Below are 23,643 nucleotides of genomic sequence, written 5' to 3'. Positions count from 1 at the left end.
ACTTGAACCGTAGTGCGTATTCGTACTTATCTCCTTCAGGAGATTGACAGATAATCCCCGCACCACAGCCATTCACATTGGAGCTCCCATCCACATACACTTTCCAAACCTGGTCTGTATTGTCCGGAACAACCGGCCTTGTCATTTCGACAATAAAGTCAGCGAATGCTTGTCCCTTTATTGTCTTCCTTGGTTCGTAAGTGATTTCTAATCCTTGCATTTCAATCTCCCATTTGAGCATTCGTCCAGAAGACTCCAAGGTTGTGAGTGGCCGTTTGATCGGTTGGTCAGTATAGACCTCTACCGCATGCGCCAAGAAGTAAGGTTTAAGCTTCTTGATGGCCATGTAAAGGGCAAGGCCGAATTTCTCAACCATGGGGTACCGAAGCTCCGCATTTCTCAAAACATGGCTTATGAAATACACCGGGAGCTGGATGCCGTCTCTTTCAGCTAAGAGGACGGCACTGAGGGCATGATCAGAGACGGCTAAGTACATGAAGAGCTTCTCTTTAGGCAAAGGGCTGACAAGCCTCGGCAAAGAGTGTAAATGAGTTTTTAGCCTTTGAAAGGCCGCCTCTGCATCATCCCCCCATTCAAAGTTTGTCTTCTTTTTGATTGCATGGAAAAAGTAGAGACACTTGTCGCCTAAACGGCTGAGGAATCTCCCCAGGGCCGCCAGACAACCTGTTAGTTTTTGCACTTCCTTCACTGTACGGGGCGACTGCATGTCGATCACCGCCTGTATTTTCTCAAGGTTGGCCTCTATTCCCCTTTGGTCAATCAAAAATCCGAGAAACTTCCCAGAATCAACACCAAAGACACACTTTTTTGGGTTAAGCATGACCTTGTGCCGCCTGAGTGTGGCGAATGTTTCTCGGAGATCAGCAAGGTGATCCGCCTGCTGTTTGGATTTGACTATCATATCATCAATGTACGCCTCTACATTCCTTCCGATTTGATTAATAAAGACCGTATTAATCATTCGTTGGAAGGTAACAGGCGCATTCTTCAAACCAAACGGCATCACCGTATAGCAGAACAACTCCTGATCAGTGACGAATGTCGTCTTTTCTTGATCTTTTTTCCACAGGGGGATCTGATGGAAACCTGAATAGGCGTCCATGAAACTCATCAGGGCATGTCCGGCTGTTGAGTCGACTAGACTGTCGATCTTAGGCAGTGGATGGCTATCCTGTGGACATGCCTTGTTGAGGTCTGTGTAATCAACACACATCCGCCAAGTTCCATTCGGCTTTTTTTACTAACACAACGTTAGCTACCCACTCAGGGAAGTTGCACGGCCGAATGAACTTGGCATCTAACAACTTTTTTACTTCGGCAGCTGCCGCCTGACTTCTTTCTTCGCCGTGGTTTCTTTTCTTTTGTCGGATGGGCTTCTTTTTAGGATCCACGACGAGTTTGTGGACAGCGAGATCCGGGCTGATGCCTGGCATCTCCTCCACTTCAAAGGCAAAGATGTCTTTGAATTCCTTGAGCAGCTGGTGAAGGTTTTCACCCAACTTTGCAAAGGCAATCGTCCCCACCTTAACAGTCCGCTCTGGACGGCTATCATCTAGAGGGATATCAATGAGCTCACCAGTAGGCTGGGGACGAAGATCATCCGACCTTTTCCCCGGTCAGTGATTGCTATTGCTTTTCTTTTTTGACCACCACTAGCTGATCAGTCTTTCTTTTCTTTCAGGCTGGTGGGGCTGACTGTTCTTCCTCGACATCGTCGAGGTCAATCATTTGCTTGCCCCGGCCGGATGCTGCGGCCGCAGGCTTGACGTCCGAGAGATAACACTCTCGAGCCGTGTTTTGGTCCCTATTAAGGGAACCAATTGTTCCATCATCCTTCTCATACTTGAGTAGCATGAGAGCAGGGATGATGACGGCCTTACACTCATTAAGAGTGGTTCGGCCAAAGATGAGGTTGTAAGCCGTGAGCTCTTCAACCACTAGGAAACGGATGGTCATGTGCCGACCGTCTCCCCTGCTTCCCAGGCGGACATGTAGGTCAATTCGTCCGACTGGGTGCATAAGTCCTCCCCCAAACCCAACTAAGGTGTTGGTGACCTCCATCATGCTATCCGGTTTGTACTTGAGATTGGACAAGCATTTGAGGCTGATGAGGTCAGAGGAACTTCCTGTGTCAATCAGAATTCGGCCAACCAGCTGGTTGGCGACTTTACACTCAATGACAACAGGGTCATCATGCGGCCGACGGACTTTGCCTCTGTCCTGTTCGGTGATGACAACTTTAGGGAAGGTGGATGTGCTAGCTGTATCCCCCTCCTCAACAGAATTGACCATCTTTCTTAGATGGTCCTTGGTACCCCGAATGGTCGGGCCACCACCGGCAAATCCGCTTGCTATGGTGTACACCGGTTCTTCATCAGTTTCGGCACTCACAGCAGGCTGGGGAGTCTTTTTCTTGGACTTCCCCGGATTTGCTTTTGAAGTCACTTTGGACTTCACATAGGACTTCAGCTGCCCTTTGTCGGCTAGACAGTCGAGCTCCCGCTTGAGACTAAAGCAGTCGTTCGTGTCATGGCCAACATCCTCATGGAAATGGCAATGCTTGTTCTTGTTCCGATTTTCAGCGGAACCTTTCATAGCAGTTGGCTTTTCAAGAGTTTGCCGATCCTTAATTTCCAAAAGGATGGAGCAGCAGTCCTTGTGGAATTCGTACCTTGGGACGTACGATTTCCACTCTTTTTTCTTCTTCTGGGCCGGTTGATCAGAGTTATCAATGGCCCAGACTTGCTTTTTCTTTTTGCTCTCTTCTGGCTTAGGAGCCGGCTGAGCAGGCTGACTCTCTTTCTGCCGGTCGGACTTCTTATGGTCCGACTGCTTATTGGAGGAGCAGAGTTCGGTCGCCTGTATGTAGGCTGATGCAAGTCTAAGCATGGAGAACTTCGAAGATTTGCTTATCATGCATCAAGATAGTTTATCCCTAAACATTGATTCAAGCCAAGCATTGCATGGACACTCTCTTGGATATCAAAGCAAAGCCACGGTTTGCTTAGTGGTTTTTCTTGGAGTCTAGTTCACTTTCTTGAACTTTCTTGAATTCTCTTTACTTAGATTTTGCTTACAAGTTTTTACCTTTCACTTGAAAGGGTTTTTCTTGGTTCAAGCATTAGGATCTTTAATCTTTATTTAGTTCTTTAATTTTTTTTATTTATTTAGTTGCTTTAAAAATCAGTTAGCTAGCAAAATAAATCAGTTTAGGCGTGTGCTTGTTCTCCAAGGAGTTTGGTGTATGCTTGTGCGCCAAGGTGCTTGCTCTTCAAGCAAGTTAGAATTCTAGTTTAATTAGGATTGAATTAGGAACTTGTCCTAATCTTCCTAGGTAAACTAAGTCTTATAATTAGGGTTGTAAAACACACGAATAAACATAGAGATTAATATTCAGATTTATTTCTTAAGTTGCATACTTGAGTTTTTGTTGATTGCGATCAATTGCTGTTTTGCTTGTTTTAGTTAAAACATTCGTTTGGATTGATTAATTAGGTGGATTCTTAATTGATTAATCTTAGTTTTTTGTTTAATTATTGGTGGATTTCCTGTATAGAATTAGACTTAAACATATCCCTTGTGTTTTGTTGATTTTCGGATCAATAATTCATATCATCTTTGGTATCAGTGCCATAACCCACAGGTCCCAGGTTACGCAACTTCGGAAAAAATTAAACTGGGAACAATTGGTTGAGAATTTTTACGTGATTCTTTTTGCATTGAACTCTAAAAACGTCCAGCTATCACCATATAAAATTTCATAATTTTTAGTTGAGTAACGTGTTCTACACAGCCTCAAACGTTTGGTGTTTGTGCACTGATTTGCGGTTGGGAGTCCGGTTTTTGTGTTGCCTAGTTTTCCTTCAAGATTCGATCTTTTAATCAAGATTTTTGCATGAACTGACTTGGTTTGTGTAGGAATCATGAGTGACGAGGAGGTTCCACAGGTTCCAAGGGGATTAACCTTAGAACAGGCTCAAAATCTTAGAAGAGATAGGCGAATTGACGAGTTGGCAGCAAGGATGGATGAGATATTAAAAAGGCTTGATACTCTTGCTGGAGATTCTTCAAGGAAAGGGAATTCTAACCCTAATTCTGGTTCAAGTGAGGAAGAACAACCAAGGAGGAACCCAAGGAGGCCACGAAATAATTATTCTTCAAGTGATGAATCACCAAGGCCTAGGAGAAGAGATAGACCAAAGGATGATGATAGGAACCTTAGATTAGATCTTCCCGAATTCAATGGGAGTATGAATGAACCTGAAAAATACTTTGAGTGGATTAGAAGGGTTGAGAAACTCTTTGATTACAAGGAGTATGATGAAAGGAAAAGATGCAAATTGGCTGAATTAAAATTGACCGGTTATGCTAGTCTTTGGTATGATAATCTAAAGAAGAAGAGGCATAAGGAGGGGCGTGCAAGAATCTCAACTTGGGAACAACTCAAGAAGCACATGAAAAAAGGTTCGTACCTAGTGATTATATTCAAGATGTTTATCTTAAGATGCAACTTTTTAAACAAAATTCTATGACAGTTGAGAATTATATTGGTGAATTTGAAAATTTATGCATGCTATGTGGCTTAGAAGAGATTGTTGAGCATAAGATTGCTAGATTTATTTCGGGGTTGAATGATAACATTGCTGAAAAAGTTGAATTGCAACAATATTGGTCCTTTGATGATGTTTGCAAGGTAGCTTTGAAAGTTGAAAAACAGATAAAGGGGAAGAAAGGGACGTACTCTAAGCCTTTTGTAAAAGGTTTCCCTAAACCTTTTGAGAGGAACAACTTGGAGAAAAGTGGTTCTAGTTCGAACTACAAGGAGACTAAATCAAAATTTGAAGCTCCTAAAAAGCTTGTTGAAGATAGGAAGTGCTTCAAGTGTGGTAGTGTTGGTCACATTGCAACTAATTGTCCATCAAAAAGAGTAATGACTGCTCAAGAGTGGGAGCAAGAACAAGCTAAGTGTGAGCAAGGTAGTGACTATGTAGAAAAGAACGAAGAGAAAAACTTTGAAGAAGAGGAGGGGCATATTGACGAAATTGATCCCGAGACTCATGGTCAAAGTTTGGTTCTAAGAAGGGCACTACACTCTAAAACCGTACCTATGGAAAACAATCAAAGGGAGAAAATCTTTCTTACAAGGTACAAGGTAGAAGATAGGTTGTGTGACATGATCATAGACACGGGGAGTTGCACTAATGTGGTATCTACTACTTTGGTAGACAAATTGAAGTGGCCAACTACTGAACATCCAAGCCCTTATAAGCTTCATTGGCTTAATAATTCGAGTAATGTTAAGGTAACTAAACAAGCCTTAATCTCCTTTTCAATTGGTAAATTTCATGATAAAGTTTTGTGTGATGTTTGTCCTATGGATGCTTGTCATATACTATTAGGCCGTCCTTGGAAATATGATAGATTTGTGAAGTTTGATGGAAGGACTAATGTGTATGTTGTGAGAAAAGGAGAAAAAGAGAGACCGGTTGCTTTAAAACCTTTGATAAGCAACAAGTCTTATAATGTTACCTCTAATTCGAAGAGTTCTTATTTGATTAGTGAGAGGGAATTAGAAAAAGATATTTGCAGCAACAATGTGGTATATATACTTGTTTCTAATGAGATTCGAATTGATCAAAATAAACAAGCAAAGAGGCCGTATGAATTGGAATCTGTTTTAGAAGAATTCAAGGATGTCTTTCCTAAGGAATTACCTCCGGGACTACCTCCTATTCGTGGGATAGAGCATCAAATCGACTTGATTCCGGGAGCACCATTACCTAATAAGGCAACCTATAGAAGTAATCCGGAAGAAACAAAGGAGATGCAAAGGCAGATTGAAGAGCTTATGGCTAGAGGATACGTGAGGGAAAGTATGAGCCCTTGTGCCGTGCCTACTTTACTTGTCCCAAAGTAAGATGGGAGTTAGCGCATGTGTATTGATAGTAGGAGTGTGAATAACATCACTATCAAATACCGATTTCCTATTCCGAGGTTAGATGATCTACTTGATGAACTACATGGTTCAAAGTTGTTTTCTAAGATTGATCTTATGAGTGGTTATCATCAAATTCGAATGAGAGAAGGAGATGAGTGGAAGACAGCATTCAAGACTAAGTTAGGGTTGTATGAATGGTTGGTGATGCCGTTTGGACTCACTAATGCACCTAGCACTTTCATGAGGTTGATGCATGAGGTACTTAAACCTTTCCTTGGCAAGTTTGTTGTTGTTTATTTAGATGATATTTTGATATACTCTAAAAATTTGCATGATCATCTAAATCATCTAACAAGTGTGTTTGAAGTGTTAAGAGAGAAGAAACTCTATGCTAAGCTTGAAAAATGCTACTTCTTAGTGCCTAGTGTTACTTTTCTTGGTTATGTTGTATCAAAGGATGGAGTTTCAGTTGATCATTCGAAAGTAGAGGCTATTAAAACTTGGCCTATTCCTACTAATATGAGTGAAGTAAGGTCTTTTCATGATCTAGCTTTGTTCTATAGAAGATTTGTCAAGAATTTCTCAAGTATTGTGGCGCCTATGACCAAATGTTTGAAGAAGGACAAGGGTAAATTCGAATGGACTAAAGAAGCTCAAAGTGCGTTTGAGTTGGTTAAAAAGAATCTATGTAAAGCACCTATACTTGCGTTACCAGATTTCTCAAGTCCTTTTGAAGTTGAAACCGATGCTAGTGGAGTTGGAATTGGAGCAGGTTTACTCCAAAAGAAGAGGCCTATTGCATATTTCAGTGAGAAATTAGGAGGAGCTCGATTGAACTATTCTACTTATGATAAAGAGTTTTATGCCATTGTTAGAGCTTTAGATCATTGGAGTCATTATCTCCGACCTAATCACTTTGTGTTGCATTCTGATCATGAAGCATTGAAGTTCATACTTGGACAACAAAAGCTCAATCCTAGACATGCTACGTGGGTTGAATTTTTACAATCATTTAATTTTTCTTCAAGGTACAAAGAAGGGAAATCGAATGTTGTGGCTGATGCATTATCTAGAAGATACACTTTGATTGGAATTCTAAATAGCAAGCTACTTGGTTTTGAATTGATCAAAGAATACTACAAAGGTGATGATGATTTTGCTACATTGATTGAAGAGTGTTCTAAAGGAGCCGTGGGTTCTTATTTGCTGCAAGATAGTTTTCTTTTCAAAGGAAATCGACTTTGTCTTCCTAAGTGTTCTATTAGAGAGCTAGTTGTTCGAGAAGCTCATGGGGGAGGAATTGCTGGTCACTTTGGCATTACAAAGACCTTGAGTATGTTACAAGAACACTTCTATTGGCCTAAGATGCTCACGGATGTGCAACTAGTTATTTCTAGGTGTGCAACTTGTCAAAAAGCGAAGGCTACTTTTCATCAAGGCTTGTATACTCCTTTACCTGTTCCAGATTCACCTTGGGAAGATATTTCTATGGATTTTATTGTGGGATTGCCGAGAACACAACGGGGGAAAGACTCTATTATGGTTGTTGTGGATAGGTTCTCTAAGATGGCTCATTTTGTTCCTTGTCACAAAGTGGATGATGCTACGAAAGTGGCGGAATTATACTTCAAGGAGATTGTTAGATTGCATGGAATTCCGAAAACTATTGTGAGTGATGTGAATTATTTATCCGAAAATCAACAAAACACAAGGGATATGTTTAAGTCTAATTCTATACAGGAAATCCACCAAGAATTAAACAAAAATCTAAGATTAATCAATTAAGAATCCACCTAGTTAATCAATCCAAACGAATGTTTTAACTAAAACAAGCAACACAGCAATTGATCGCAATCAACAAAAACTCAAGTATGCAACTTAAGAAATAAATCTGAATATTAATCTCTATGTTTATTCGTGTGTTTTACAGCCCTATTTATAAGACTTAGTTTACCTAGGAAGATTAGGACAAGTTCCTAATTCAATCCTAATTAAACTAGAATTCTAACTTGCTTGAAGAGCAAGCACCTTGGCGCACAAGCATACACCAAACTCCTTGGAGAACAAGCACACGCCTAAACTGATTTATTTTGCTAGCTAACTGATTTTTAAAGAAACTAAATAAATAAACAAAAATTAAAGAACTAAATAAAGATTAAAGATCCTAATGCTTGAACCAAGAAAAACCCTTTCAAGTGAAAGGTAAAAACTTGTAAGCAAAATCTAAGTAAAAAGAATTCAAGAAAGTTCAAGAAAGTGAACTAGACTCCAAGAAAAACCACTAAGCAAACCGTGGCTTTGCTTTGATATCCAAGAAAGTGTCCATGCAATGCTTGGCTTGAATCAATGTTTAGGGATAAACTATCTTGATGCATGATAAGCAAATCTTCGAAGTTCTCCATGCTTAGACTTGCATCATAGGCTTCCGCCTCTCGCAAAGCTCCTTGTAGGGTAAAGATTTGTTTGCGGACGAGTTCGTACTTAAAAGTAGACCCGTCCTTCAGACCCTTAAAGAAGTCTGTGAAGGCGACCTCATCAGAGAGCCCATGAATCTGGATTCGGACCAGATTGAATCGCCTGAGGTAGGATCACAAACCTTCTCTATCTCCCTGCTGTACATTGCCCAAGTCAAGACTTGTCTTTTTGGCAGGGATGTTCATAGAGAAGTTTGATGCAAACAAGAACGCAAGCGTCTTGAAGCTATTTATGCAGCCAGCCGGCAGGTTGCCAAACCACTGCTGGGCTATGCCCTTCAGGGTGGTGGAAAGCAACGACACCATGCGGCATCATCCAACCCCTATAAATACATGAGGTGGGTGTATGCCAACAGGTGGTCCTTTGGGTTGGAGGTCCCGTCATAGGCTCCAACCAGAACGTTTTTAACTTTAGCCGGCTGCACGGCTTCAGTTATTTCTCTGGAGAAAGCAGAGGGTTGATCTCCAAGGTGTTGCAGCCTAAGCTGCCAGTCCATCGGCTGATAGCCGTATGCCTCCTGTCCTCCATAGAGGGTAGGTTGCATGTAAGGTACGACTGGCGCCTGGTACAATGGTTGTGCCATGTACTGGGCAGACTGAATCACATGCGACCCAGACTGAACCCTTTGGCTGCTTGCTGGGGTCTCATGTACAGACTGGGAACACCTCACAGAGGTATTCCGAAAGCTATCAGGATAAGTCGATGTTGAAGCCGACTCTGATTGCTGGGTTCTCCTTTCCTCAATGTATTGCCAAGCGTCAGAGAACGTTTTCTTGCTACCATCCGGCTGTATGTGCCGGATGGGTTTTCTTGCGCCCGTTTCTGGGAAACGGAGCCGGCTAAGGTCAAATTGGGGCCTGGCCTTCTCCTTAGGAACATGATGAAGAGTCGGCTGACGGTCCCTGACCGACTTCTGTTTGCCAGCTTGGGCTGACTTCTTGGCCGACTGCTCCTTTCTAGGAGTAGGCGACTTCTTTGAGGCGAGCTGCTTGATTTCACCCCTGAGGCAGCTCAGGAGTGACATTAGCTCATCCTGAGTGACGGGAGTTGATCCTGTCGCCTGGGAAGGATCAACCGGCCTCCCCGAGGGCTTCTTTGGCTGACCAGCAGTTTTGCTTGGTCCTGCCTGAACATGGGGACGCTCTCGCCGTTCCTTATTGCGGATGCGTTTAGAGATGAGGGATCCATTTGGATCCACATAGGTTTCGACATTAGCGTCGTCACCTGAGTCATGGTCCGTTTGGACCAGTACATCATTTGGAGGCCGAATGGCCTCCAGATTTGGTACAGGTTCTTGTGAAGCCAGTTCAGAGGTAATCTCCCCACAGACGGCGCCAAATGTTTCGGGGTTTTTGTCCCTTGGGAGAGTTATAACACTGAAACTGGATTCAACCGAGGACGCCTGTACCTGCAAAGCAAACGGACCTCCGGATGGTTAGGGGTCCGCCTCCAAAGATTAAGTCAGCAAACGTTCGGAAATAAAACGTGCAGAAGTAAAGTTATCTGCTTGGATTCCAAGCTTAGGTAAAGTGAGATAAGTGACGTATTGTCTCGTATTGCGTGTCAAAAATTCTCTCTCTGTCATAAATGACATAATGTCCCTATTTATAGGGTCCTTTTGAAAAGTGTGCCTTCCTAGGATCTGGTGACCTAGTAATTAGGTCACGCCGTTTTGCGGCGCCTCAGGATTTGGGCCTTAGAAGGCCGCCATCCCAGGGCCAATGCCTGAGTGACACGTGTCACTGTGCCCAAAGGATTTTGAAGCACTTTTTGTGTGACACGTGTCGCCACCTGAATGGTCCTTGCTGGACCTTCAGTCCACGTAGGACGGAGAAGAGTCCACCCTCCACGTGTCATCATTCCATAGGTCCAAATGGCACCTATACGGAGGACACGTGGCACTTTCTGATTGGGCCACCTGGCCGGGTATAAAATACCCAAATCATTTATGATTGTTAGTATCATGTTAGGGTTAAAGATTTGATTTTTATTGTTAGTGACAAGCTAGGGTTTGTTATTAATCTTGTTAGTATCATGTCTAGGATCTTGCTATTCTTATGCTTTAACATGATTTATGATTATGATTTTATAATTATAATTATTGTTATAATTATTATGATTTATTATGTTGCTTGATATTTATTGTTATTGCTTGATAACACCTTTTATGCATGTTTAAAGGGAATTTGGTACTTGTAATCACGCTTAATGAGATAATTAATAATCTTATTTAGGGTTAATTTGATTATAATTCAAGTGATCGCTAATAATAGATTTATTTGTGCATTAATATTCAACCAACATAGATAAACAAGTTTAGGTTTAATCCTATTGATTGCATGTTAGTCAAAAAGCGCACATGAATACGATCTGAATAAAGTAGAGGCCTATTATTAGGGCAGGTTCAATCTCTTTTAGGTTGGATTTGTACCTTCATCCCCGAACCCTTATTTGGTTCAAGACCTTATGAAGTTGACGATCTCTTGGATCGTTAAGGGGTGTAACCTTCACCCTGTGAACGGTTTACAAGTTCCTAAAACTTGTTGGCGACTCTTTTGCTCTAATTTCTTTCCCTTTGGACGCCACCGTACTTTAGTGTATGATCACAGTGGGGTTCAAGCTAGGGGATTAAACGCTTGAAATTATTCCTACAGTTTTTGGCGACTCCACTGGGGGCGATTTCTATTTTAATTCCTGAATTTGTTTCGGCAATGATTTAGAATGAGTGGATGAGACTCGAAACGTTGTAAGTATTTCATGTGCGTAATTTTGATTAACATTATTGTCATATGCATAAAAAAGATCTCATTGGAAAGACCATCCGTAATGAGTTAAAACATAGGATTTCACACGTAGGAAATTAGAGAAATATCTTTCACAACTAGGACCGAAATAACACTGCGCGAAACTGGAAAATTTTATCGAGCACAGAAAGCTACTGAGGCATGTAGGAATTAGCGTTAGAGACCAGAGCATTGGCGCCAGACATTTAACTGTAGCACCAGACGACAGGCTTGTCGCCAGGCGCTACAGCTAAAACTTGGCGCCAATCTCCGATTGCTGGCGCCAAATTCTTCCAATATCGAGCCAGAAATATACGTTCTAATTTCGACCAGATTTTCGTATCGTTTGCTCGATCCTACTTCCTGATTGAGTTTTTTCTCACTTTTTTGAAACCCATATGTGTTCTACATATGGACATAACCCTCTGGGAATTCATGCTCCATCTACCTGATTGAACGCTCCAAGCAACAAAGGGTACATCCGAGTATGTTGAATTCACCAAACCATGGAAGCGAGTTTTTCTAAAACTCGCGGTGTCCTATCCACTCGCGCCAACCCTTCACGGTTAGGCTTCCGCGCGGTGCATCCGGACAATTAACCATGGACCCTGTATTGACTAAACCATATCCCGAACTTTAGAGAACTAGAGCCATGGTTAGGTTGCAAACTCATTGCATCATATTGTGCCTACTTGACTAATTGTGCATTAATTGTTGTGCATATATATGTTTTCTTAACCGTTTTTTTGACTTGTGTTGAGATTAAATAAATTAATGACTTAAAGAACTTTGCCTAATTAATTAATTAATTAATTAATTAATTTGAGTCAATAAAGTCCAATATTTTAATTAAAATTGATCATTACGACTTTAGGCATACCCCTGTTGATTAATAAAACCGAAAACAGTCCCAAATTTAAGCTCCAACATTGGCGCCAAAGTCTGGACTGTAGCGCCACTCTGTGGAGTGTGGCGCCTGACGATAGCTCTGTCGTTTGGCGCTACACTACACAGTGCGACGCCAGTCCTGTCGTTTTGCCGACAGTTTGGATTATTGGTCGAGTCATCACCTAGTGTCTAATTAACTAGTTTTCTAATTAATTCGGTTAATTTTCGCTGTCAATAGTACTTGGTTGAGTCATTAATCGAGTTTAGGCACTAAGTCCCATGGTCTTACACAAGAGTCCAAGCATGTCACTTACACTCAACGCACACACCAATACACATACTTTGACCATGTCTAAGAGAGTCTTGTATGCGCATTTTTTCCGTCATTTTTAGGGGGGTAAGTCGGATATTAATCCTCCAATTTAAAAACTATACTTAGTTCCCTAAAAATATGTACCTTATTTTTGCTAAAAAATATGCTCCCATTTTTTTTTTATTTTTTCCTCTTTAAAAAGTCGTAAAGTCAAGTCGATTTGAGTCAAGTAATTAAAACGCAAAATGGTTTAAATTACAGCGCGTGGTCAAGAAAGGAAGGACGATTAATCAAAGACAACCTTTTTGTTCAAGTCCAACTTTTCGACAAACCCATAGCTCGTAAGAGGAAAGCTAAGACCATAATGGCAACACAAGAAGAAGTCAATGAGCTTAGGAACTAACTAGTTACCGTGACTGAGGCACTGAAGCTCCTCACACTTAAGATCGATGATCCCGTGAAACAACAACAGATGGACCTCATGCAAGAGAGTCTAAGCAACCTATCTAGCGACTACAAGTTTCAAGGGCTTACTTCACAAGGGGTCTCGGTGGACAAAGATCTTCTTCCGCAGAAGTTCAATGCCAACGACATCCCAAAATTCAAAGCAACTGATAACCCTTATTTTCATTTAAGAGCCTTCGAAACAATAATGAGTATTAAGGGTATCGATAAGAAGGTTTTCCCCTCTCTGTTCTCACTATCTCTCGAGACTGTTTGCCAGCAATGGTTCTTTTCTCTCGAAAAAGAAAAGACCTCTACATGGGAGTCCATAGCAAACGCTTTAATTGATAGATAAAAGTGCAACATTCAAGTTGAGACTGACCATAGAGAACTTGAAATCCTCAAGAAGAAAGAGAACGAAGGCTTCACCTCTTTCTTTAACAAATGGAGAGAAACCTCGACTAAGATGATTGAGGTGCCAAGTGAAAAAGAGTCTGTAAGGTTGTTCATCAAAAACCTTCAAGAAAAATATTCCAAGCATCTCTATTATCAAAATAATCTCCATATCTTCAAGGCCGTCTACGACATTGGGATCAATATTGAAGACGACCTAGCTAAGTTAAAAGCTGCCAACAATAACTCCAACATTGGCTGGAAAGGAAACAAGAACGACAATCCTTCTTCTTCCAAAACAACCCACTCAAACAACGTTAGCACTTTTAATTTAGGTGAAGTCCTTGCTATGAACAATCAAGGACAAAAGAAACCATTTAGGAGAAACTTTACTCCTATTGGCATGAGTTATGACACCGCTTTTGATCGATTAAATGCAAAAGGTCTTATAATTCCTATTGGACCATTTGGGGACCCACCAGTCGAAAAGAGGTCGGCTAATTGGAACCCGAATGCACACTGTAAGTAATCACCAAGGTAGGGGCCATCTCACCGAAAACTGTTGGAAGCTTAAGGAAGCTATCCAAGACTTGATCGATAACAACAAGCTACCATTGCCCCCTGCCAGTAAGAAGCCAAGCATTGATAATGCACCTCTCGCTCATGCCTTGGCCATCTCTGATGAGGAAAGCGAGGTTGACCCCTCGTCTCTCATTAAACCTGTCAAAGAAATCCATGCCATTGAAGAAGAAGAGAAGATATTCTTCGACGCCATGGATAGCCTTCCAGAATCGGCAAGTAAAGAAGACATACAATCGCTCACACTGTATATGATGGAAGGATCGAGTTTGCTACATGAAACTCTCAAAGCTATAAAGGAACTTCAAAAGAAATATGATGAGGTTCCACTCCCGAAAGATGAACCTAAGAGAGAATTCACACCCATGAGAACGACTTATGAGGCAAAGCGTTTTCCTTTACAAGTCACTGAAAAACCCAAGAAGAGTAATAGAATTTACACTCCAATTGGGATCCATATGCACAAATGTTCGAAATGCTCTCCGAGAGTAGCGAAATCAAACCTCTCGAACCGAGACCATTCGAATCATTGAAAAGGACATATAGATATTACTGTTAGTATCATCAATCAGGGGGTCATACTATTGAAAACTGTTTTAAATTTAAGGCTTTAGTTTAGAAAGATGATTGATGAAAATAAACTAGTCCAAGTTCTACAAGAGGACGATACAACCATTAATGGAGTTTGGGATAGTGATGAAGAAGATGTCTACTTAAAAGACATAGTAGGATCTCCACCTTCTGTGTCGTACGCCATGGATGACTTTTGGGCTGAAGAAGACTCATCCATAGACGTCCTCACAAGATCGGGGAGAATGCAACCTCCCGTTTCAACACAACCTATGCCGACCACTCAACAAGTTCCCATATCTATCATTAAAGATAATGATATTGTTAAGTAGTTTAAGAAGACAAAAGTTGAGATGAATGTATGGAAACTTTTGGCAACATCTCAAGAGCATAGGTTGGCTGTAATGAATGCCTTGGACAAAATAGGGATAGATTCTGACACTACCCCTGAGGGGTTGGCCAACTTCCTCACAAGTGATCTTCCTAGTCCAATTAATTTGATCACCTTTTATGACAAGGATTTACCTCCAGAAGGTGACAAACATTACAACGCATTAAACCTCGCAGTAGTTTGCAAGAGAATGAATGTCCCTATGACTCTTGTAGACAACGGATCGACCATCAACGTCTGTCCACTTAGAACTGCAAGGATGCTAGACATAAGGGATGAAGATTTAACTCCGTCTACACAAGGAATAAGAGCCTACGGCAACACTCATCGTCAAGCTCTTGGTAAAATTACCCTAAATGTAACGGCGGGAGCAATAGAACATGCTACTACTTTCCACTTTGTAGACATTAAAGCTTCGTTCAATTTGCTGTTGGGACGCCCTTGGCTTCATGACCTAAAGGTCGTCCCCTCATCTCTCCACCAACAAGTAAAAGCTATAGTTGGGGGAATTCCTATCACCATCGACGCTTCACCTATGAGGATCAAGTCTATAGAAAATCCAATAATTAATGTGGAGCACGACGAGGATGATGAAGACTTATGGGGGTTTAACGAAGAAGTCTCCTTAATCCAGGAGGATGAAAGTACCCCTCTTTTCCATGACCCCAATTCCAACATGAATGTAAATGCTATGCTGAAGAAACAAGGACATTTTCTTGGGATGACCCTAGGAAAGAAGAAAGGTATAGCAAAATCGCTGGAGTCACCTGGCCTCCCTAAGTTAGACACTTTCGGACTTGGTTTTGAACCGACTCGGAAAGATTTCAAGCGAGCCCAAGAAAAATCAAAGGCACGTAGAGATGCTCGCACTCAAAATAACGCAATCCCAATGGATCAGTATCCTCTTACACTTAATGGTCAATTTATAAAAGAAGGAGAGGACTATCCATGCCATAAATTTCCCGAGCCATTTGTTGTAAATGGCATAAGGCAACCGGGATTTGAGATTTTCTCTACTTCATAGATGAAATCCCAACTCCTGTCCATAAGGAGAAAGCACCCCCATGCTTTAACTTTAACGCCATGGGATTACTATTTAGGCGAGAAAAGAATGAGCCAACTTATAGAGAAGATAACTCCTCGCTCATTCAAAAAGTCTTACAAAGCGAAAGCTTTGATCCCTCGAAGCTAATCACTCCAGCTGAAGGATCACTACAAGGGTGGCGTAAGACTATCAAGGTGATTACTCCAAGTGGAAGGAAAATATCCATCACGACAGGGCAAGGACCAATGTTTGAAGAGTCGTCTGAGTCAGAGTCTGAGTCGGTGTTCCTCCCTATAGAGTCTTCTAGGTCTTTAGTAGTAGCACCTCCTCCCTCTATTTCTTCTCCTAGAATAGTTAGTGACCAAGTCCCTGAGGACATATCACTCTTTGATGTAATGATCTCAGAGTATAATAATATTTCTCCTTCTCCTTATTTCTTGTGTTCTTCCCTAACCAAAGATGACGAGCATTGCTTAAATAACAATGAAAAAGACAAAGAAATTATTAAAGCAATGGAAACACTGGAAAAGAAAACACCGGTAATTGAAGAAACTGAAACAGTTGATATCTCAAATGATTCAACCAATAAAAGAGAAGTTAAAATCGGACTAACACTTAATGAACAAGAAAGAACCGATTTAATTAACTTACTTAAAGAAGTCATCGATGTATTCGCTTGGTCATACGAAGATATGCCAAGCATTAATAGAGAAATAGCTCAACATACTATACCACTAATTCTAGGAATGAAACCTGTAAAACAAAAGTTACGACGAATGAAACCCGACGTAGCTCTTAAAATAAAAGAAGAAGTCCAAAAACAAATAACTGCAGGTTTCATCAAGGTATCCGAATACCCTGAATGGGCCGCCAATGTCATCCCAGTTCCGAAAAAAGATGGAAGGGTAAGAATGTGTGTCAACTATCGAGACCTAAATAAGGCAAGTCCAAAGGACGACTTCCCTTTACCACACATCGATATTCTGGTAGATAACACGGCAATTACGCGTTTCTCTTGTTCATGGATGGGTACGCAGGTTACAACCAGATTCTCATGGCAGAAGAAGACATGGAGAAAATAACTTTTATAACACCATGGGGCACATACTGCTACACGGGAATGCCATTCGGGTTGAAAAACGTGGGTGCTACTTACCAACGTGCAGCAACTGCCTTACTCCATGACATGATGCATAAAGAAGTTGAAGTATATGTCGACGACATGATTGTAAAATCAAAAGACCGTCCAGGCCATCAAGTAGCCTTAAGCAAATTTTTTGAAAGGCTAAGAAAATATAATATGAGGTTGAACCCATCTAAGTAGGCTTTTAGAGTCACCTCAGGCAAGCTTTTGGGTTATGTCATAAGCTCTAGAGGAATAGAGATAGACCCAAACAAAATCAAAGCAATCATGTCAATGCCACCGCCCAAAACTAAGAAACAGATTCGAGGATTTATTGGCCGGTTGCAATACATAAGTAGGTTCATATCAAAATTGACGACAATATGTGAACCAATCTTCAAAAAGCTCAAGAAAAATGTACCAGTAATATGGGATGACGAGTATCAAAAAGCCTTTGAAAAGATCAAAGCCTATCTCGCAAATCCTCCCATATTAGCACCAGCACTTCCCGGAATACCTCTTAGGTTATATTTGACGGTTACTAAAGAGACAATGGGAGCTATGCTAGCACAAGAAGTAGAAGGCAAAGAAAACGCAATCTAGTATCTAAGCAAAAAGATGCTCGAATACGAAACACGCTACACACCACTTAAGAAGTTGTGCCTCGCCTTGGTGTGGGCCACAACCAAGTTAAGACATTACATGCTAGTGCACACCGTCTTCGTAGTCTCTCGATTAGATCCACTCAAGTATCTATTTGAGAAATCTACACTCAATGGACGCATATCAAGATGGATAGTCAATTTATCCCAGTTTGATGTAAGGTTTATGCTGCAAAAAGATATCAAAGGATCCGTGGTGTCAGACTTTTTAGCAGACTTTCCAATAGAAGACTCGACGCCAATACAAGACAATGAATTTCCAGATGAAGACTTAATGGTTATTGAAGATGATACTTGGACCTTATACTTCGACGGAGCCTCAAACCAAAAGGGATGTGGCGTTGGAGTATTACTAGTATCACCTAAAGAAGAGCATGTTCCAATCTCCATAAAGCTTGATTTCGACGTTACCAACAATGCTGCTGAATATGAAGCATGCGTGGTAGGCCTTAAAACAGCTTTGGCATTAGGAGTAAAAAAGTTAAGGATATTCGGAGACTCTTCTTTGATTATCAATCAAATATCTAAGAGGTGGAAAGTAAGGAGCGAAAGTCTAGCCCCTTACCAAACGCTTGGTAAGGGGCTAGACTACACCCATATGGAAACTCTTACCGATCAGTTAGAGAAGGTATAATACACATATCTACCTAGGGAAGAAAATTAATTCACTGATGCATTGGCAAGACTAGCCTTAATGGTTAGGATTCCCACGAAAATCGAGCAAATGCCTCTAACTATAGAGAAAAGGCACAAACCAGCATACATCCAGGCTATAGAAGACGACGAAGTAGTCCAAGACGAAGAAGAAAAAGAAGAAGAACCGTGGTACACATATATACTCAATTATGTCACCAAAGGAGAATACCCTCCCCACGCTGACAAAAGAGCAAAACAAGAATTAAGGCTTTTGGCTTCCCAATATGTACTCATAGACAACGAGCTACATAAAAGGGTACCTAAGGGTCGAGCTCTCTTATGTGTAGGAAAAAAGGATGCACAAAGAGCAGTGAGAATAGTCCACGAAGGAATCTATGGCACTCATATAAACGGCAAAATGTTAGTTCAAAAGATAATGCGAGAAGGATATTATTGGACTACAATGAATAAGGATTGCCATCAATATGTAAAAAGATGCCCTAAGTGCCAAATCTATGCCAACTTACAGCATGTTCCTCCATCCTTGCTCTACACCTACACATCACCATGGCCATTTTCTACATGGGGAATTGACATCATCGGCAAAATCACTTCCCCAAGAACAGGAGGCCACAAATATATCTTAGTAGCAATCGATTACTTCACAAAGTGGGTTGAAGCACAATCATACGCTAAATTCACTGCAAAACATGTAGCACTCTTTATCGAAAGAAATATTATTTGTCGATATGGATTCCCACATGAAATGATAAGTGACAATGGAACTCACTTTCAAGACGAATGTGAAGAATTGTTACAAAAATATGGCATTCAACATCATCACTCTTCCCCTGACAAACCTCAAGCAAATGGAGCAGTGGAGGTAGCTAATAAAATTCTAAAGACTATCATCGAGAAAATGACAAAAAATTATAAAGATTGGCCTGGCAAACTTCACTTCGCATTGTGGGGTTAATGTACGTCAATTCGCACGTCAATCTAAATCTTCGTCAGACTACATTTACCATCCTTTCTATTTTCCACCACGGGACGACCCACTTGATAGCAAAGTTACGAGATTCGAAGACTCTCTTCCACTCATGACGCCCCATTTTAGAGAAGCATTTCTTCCTCCTCACGAAGCAATTCGAAGTGTACTTCTCAATGTTGTCCGGAGGGCTAATTAATTCTAGCCTTTCTATTAGCCACATCTGTAAAAAAATTGCAATGCAAATAAAATATTATTACTATAAAAAAATATATTTTTTGATTTCTGTAATTAAAAATATTATTTTTCTACCTGTAATAAAATTGGAGAGCCTCGAAAAGGTGCTTTTGGGTTCCTTTTCAATTCATCAAGACTAATCATAGTCTCTCCAACTATCAATGGCATTGAATTTCTCCCTGATTCAATTTGTTCTAGTGCGGTGGTTATAATTGATTGACCATCATTATTTTTACCACTACTAAGAAAAAATTGATTAAGCATGCAAAATAAGAAAGCCCTTCTTCTATATATATGAAAAGATTCGGAGAGAGGTTTATCCAAATAATGGCGAGCAAATTCTTTCAAACTAACTATGTTGCATCTACTATTTTTGATGGATCCCTTTCTTTTAAATTGAAGAAGCGTTCAAAATCCTTGTAATAATAAGCATCTATTCTAGGGATTACTATGAGGTCTATTGCAGGGAAACCTAAAATAGCACCAAATTCCTCCGGCAAAGGGCTAGTTTCATCATACCCTATTCTAAAACAATGAGTATCAACATCCCTATATTCTAGAGCGGTATGAATAAAATCTAAGTCAAGATCTACCCCTTTGATACCATAAATTCCCCCTAAGTAGAACAAATCTAATTCTTTTCTTTCTTTGGCATTAAGTGACCGACACCATTCATGGGTGTATTGGGTAAGAGTTTTGGTGACTAGAGACATGATATTATTTTTCTAAAGCTAAGAATTATTTTATTTGCTGAAATTATGAAAAGAATCGGCTGGGCAGGGGGCTATTTGTGCACGAATTAGAAGCAGTTTTAATCGGGGTAGGATACGGTGTCAGCGCCATTTGGCGCCAGACGCCAAAGCTTGGCGCCACACGCTGTGGCGCCTGACGCTACACCAATACGCGTGGCGGTAGCTGGCGCCAATTTACCTCGTCATACGCGCTTTCTAAAACCGCGTTTTTTACCTTAATTCAAGTCTGTTAATGACTTTACGGCTCCCTCATATTTTTCTAAACATCTTTTTATTCTTTTTTTTTTAATTAAAATAGCTATTATATTATTATATTATTCTTTTTTGGATTTTATAAACCCAAGTTTTTATTTACCTTTTTCATTTTTTTTTGAGGGAGAAAAACGAATACCCTCCATCAATAATAAAAATGACGGAATTTTTTGCGCAAAATTTCTTGTCACACTTTTCTTGCACACACAAACATGCACATAATGATAATAAAAGAAAATGAAAAAACATGATAAATAAAATAAACTAAAAATAGATGTATATACAAAATATGTCTAAAAAAATGAGTCTAACTAAAAAGCAAAGTTCTATACAAAGTAAAAAAAAAAAAAAGCACAGGAACAAACTACGGCGCCGAGGGACGTACACCCATCATCTCGTAAAACTGCGCCGTACAAGGAGTAACCTCTCCACCAGCTCCGGCTCCAGCTCCAGTCTCCTCGGGAGGAGGAAAACTCAACGTGGGACCAGTCCACCCGAGATCAACTTGAGGCTGAGGCTGCTGCGATGACGAGCCAATCTCTTACATCCCACCACCTCTAAGAGCTAAGGTAGCCTCTCCCTGGCTTATCGGCGCAGCATGTGCACCCTCAGAGGAAGAACCTGAGCCCTCTTCCACATCAGCACGGGCGGCCTCAGAACGACCACCCTGACCTCCCGAAGTAGTGCGGCGACGTCTCGAGCTAGACCTCGCCGGATCCCTCCGCACCTCAGGTCTCGTGCGGGTACGAGAAGCAATAGGCTGACCCTGCAAAAAGAATTAAAATAAAAAACAAGGCAAAATCAAAGAGGTAATGCAAAACATATGAAAGAAAGACTACCTCCTAAACGGCGTCGTCTCGACGGTAGGTAGCCACGTTCCTCATCCGGACAAGCTGGCTCCGGAAGACATCTATACATCGTGCCATCGCATAATATATATGGACGAAAGTTGCAAATAAATAAGCTTACCCGAGACTGGTGGCGAGGAATCGACCGCTCTACGAAGCGCTCGTCCTCAGGAGTCGGAGGGATCATCTCCTCAATCGGCCCGTATGTCCCCTGGTAATGGATAGACATACGGGGTGGCACGAACTCAACAACATCATCCTAATAAAGTAAAACAAAGTCAGTGAAGCATTACTTAAGGGCTACTTAATGAAAGGTTAAAGCTGGAAAATCGTACCGCCACATCCTCAGCCGGTACAGGAACTGGAGCTAACAACGGCAGTAGCTCTTCCGCGTAGCATCGCCCAGGATCGTGCAAGATCGCTAAGGGGTACCACCTCCCTCTGACATGCTCAACAACCTCGCGGCGTCAAACATGTGACGTGGTAGAGGAGCAGGAACGACAAAAATATCAGAGGAATGCTGTCTAGCAACCCTCTCTCCAAGTTATGCGATCGCTCCGTAAGTCCCCAGGAAATAGCGACGCTCAGCAGAATATTGCGTGGCTAACCCAGGGACTGCCAAACGGACTCAAAGCCGGTACACCATCTCAAGCTCCTGCAAAGAGCGTCAATCAGGCGAAAGTTTACCTAAAGCATCACAGAATGACAAATAAGAAAAGAATCATACCGCGATGATCTAGTCTCGGACATACGCAGTGGACATCACCACACGGCGGCTGCCCCAGGAAGCACTGACTGGAAACCTGCGCGGCAACGGTCTCGTCGGCGCAGCAGAAGGGAAGTACTCGTAGAACCAGATCTACAAGGAGTTAAAATTATCAGTAAGTAAACCTGGGCACGGGCCGGGTTGGCCCGCGTGCCGCCCGGCACGGCCCGCCGTTCGGCGCAGCCCGGCACGGCCTGAAGTCAAGCACGACACGGCACGAAGTTCAACTCCCGTGCCACGGGCCGTGCCACGGACAGGGTTGAGAATTCCCAGGCACGGCCAGGCACGAGCACGGGCATGGCCCGCCGTGCTGGCCCGCAGGCACGGCCCGCGGGCCAACGGTAATGTTACCGTTTCATCTAGCTCTAATAAGCCAAAAAACGGCTATAAAACGGCTAGTTTTTTGCCAATTTGCTCCCCAAAAATTCTATAAATACTCACCTCCATTTCATTCCTAAATCACAAAATCACAATCTCTTCTTCTTATCTCTTATATTCTCTAAATCTCTAATAATCTTATTTTCTTAAATTCTCTAATTATTCTCTTAAATTCTCTAATTATTTTCCTAATATCGGAAAAAATTAAAAAGTTCGTAATCGTAATTAGTGGAGCGTTGAAGCACGGTTGTAAGATCTAAACTAATCTTAAATTTATTATTGTTTTATTGTTATTATTAGAATAATCTTGTTTAATTATTATTGTTGTTAATTGTTATTGTTGTTGTTATAATTGTTGTTATTAATTATTATTATTGTTACAATTGTTGTTATTATTTATTTTTGTTGTTATTGTTATTGTTATAGTTGTTGTTATTAATTAATATTATTGATATTTTTATTGTTAAAATTGTTGTTATTAATTATTATTATTATAGTTAACCACTTTTTATTAAAAAATTAATTGTTAATTATGGCATCGAACAACCCATCATCTAGGTCTAGGGGGAAAGGCCGACTTATCCGTAGTAGTAGTTCTAGGGAACCACCAAATACAACGAGCCCCCAAATTACGAGTCAAACCAATGACCCCATTTACTTCCCCCCGGGCTATGAGCCATATAATACGTCGGGATTTCCAGCACCACCACTAAACCAATTTCCACTACCACCATACCAATTTCCACCTAATTATATCGATAATCAACAAAACTATTGTTCTAGCCAAGGTAGCCAAGAAAGTACCCGAATTCCCTCCGGTTCTACCCCTTCTACTGCCACTCCCACTAGTCCCACTACTAACCATCACACACATCATGAATGGTTAACCGAAACTGAGATGCTACTTTTGAAAAACCGAAGGAGTGAGGTATGGCGTTATTTTGTCCTAAGTAAAGATGGTGAACAATGGGCAAAATGTAAAACATGTAATAGTGTATTCACGACAGTTACCAAAAACGGGACGTGACACTTATCTAGACACATGAAAGCTTGTGCAAAACCAGCTAGTGATCCAACCCAGCCCAAAATTTCCCAATTCCATCCATACGGCTTTACATACAACTATGAGAGGGATAGGGATGAACTAGGAAAAATGATAGT

Source organism: Chenopodium quinoa, unplaced genomic scaffold (assembly GCF_001683475.1).
Source record: "Chenopodium quinoa cultivar QQ74 unplaced genomic scaffold, ASM168347v1, whole genome shotgun sequence".
Lineage (NCBI taxonomy): Eukaryota > Viridiplantae > Streptophyta > Magnoliopsida > Caryophyllales > Amaranthaceae > Chenopodium > Chenopodium quinoa.
Note: the sequence above shows the minus strand (reverse complement) of the source record.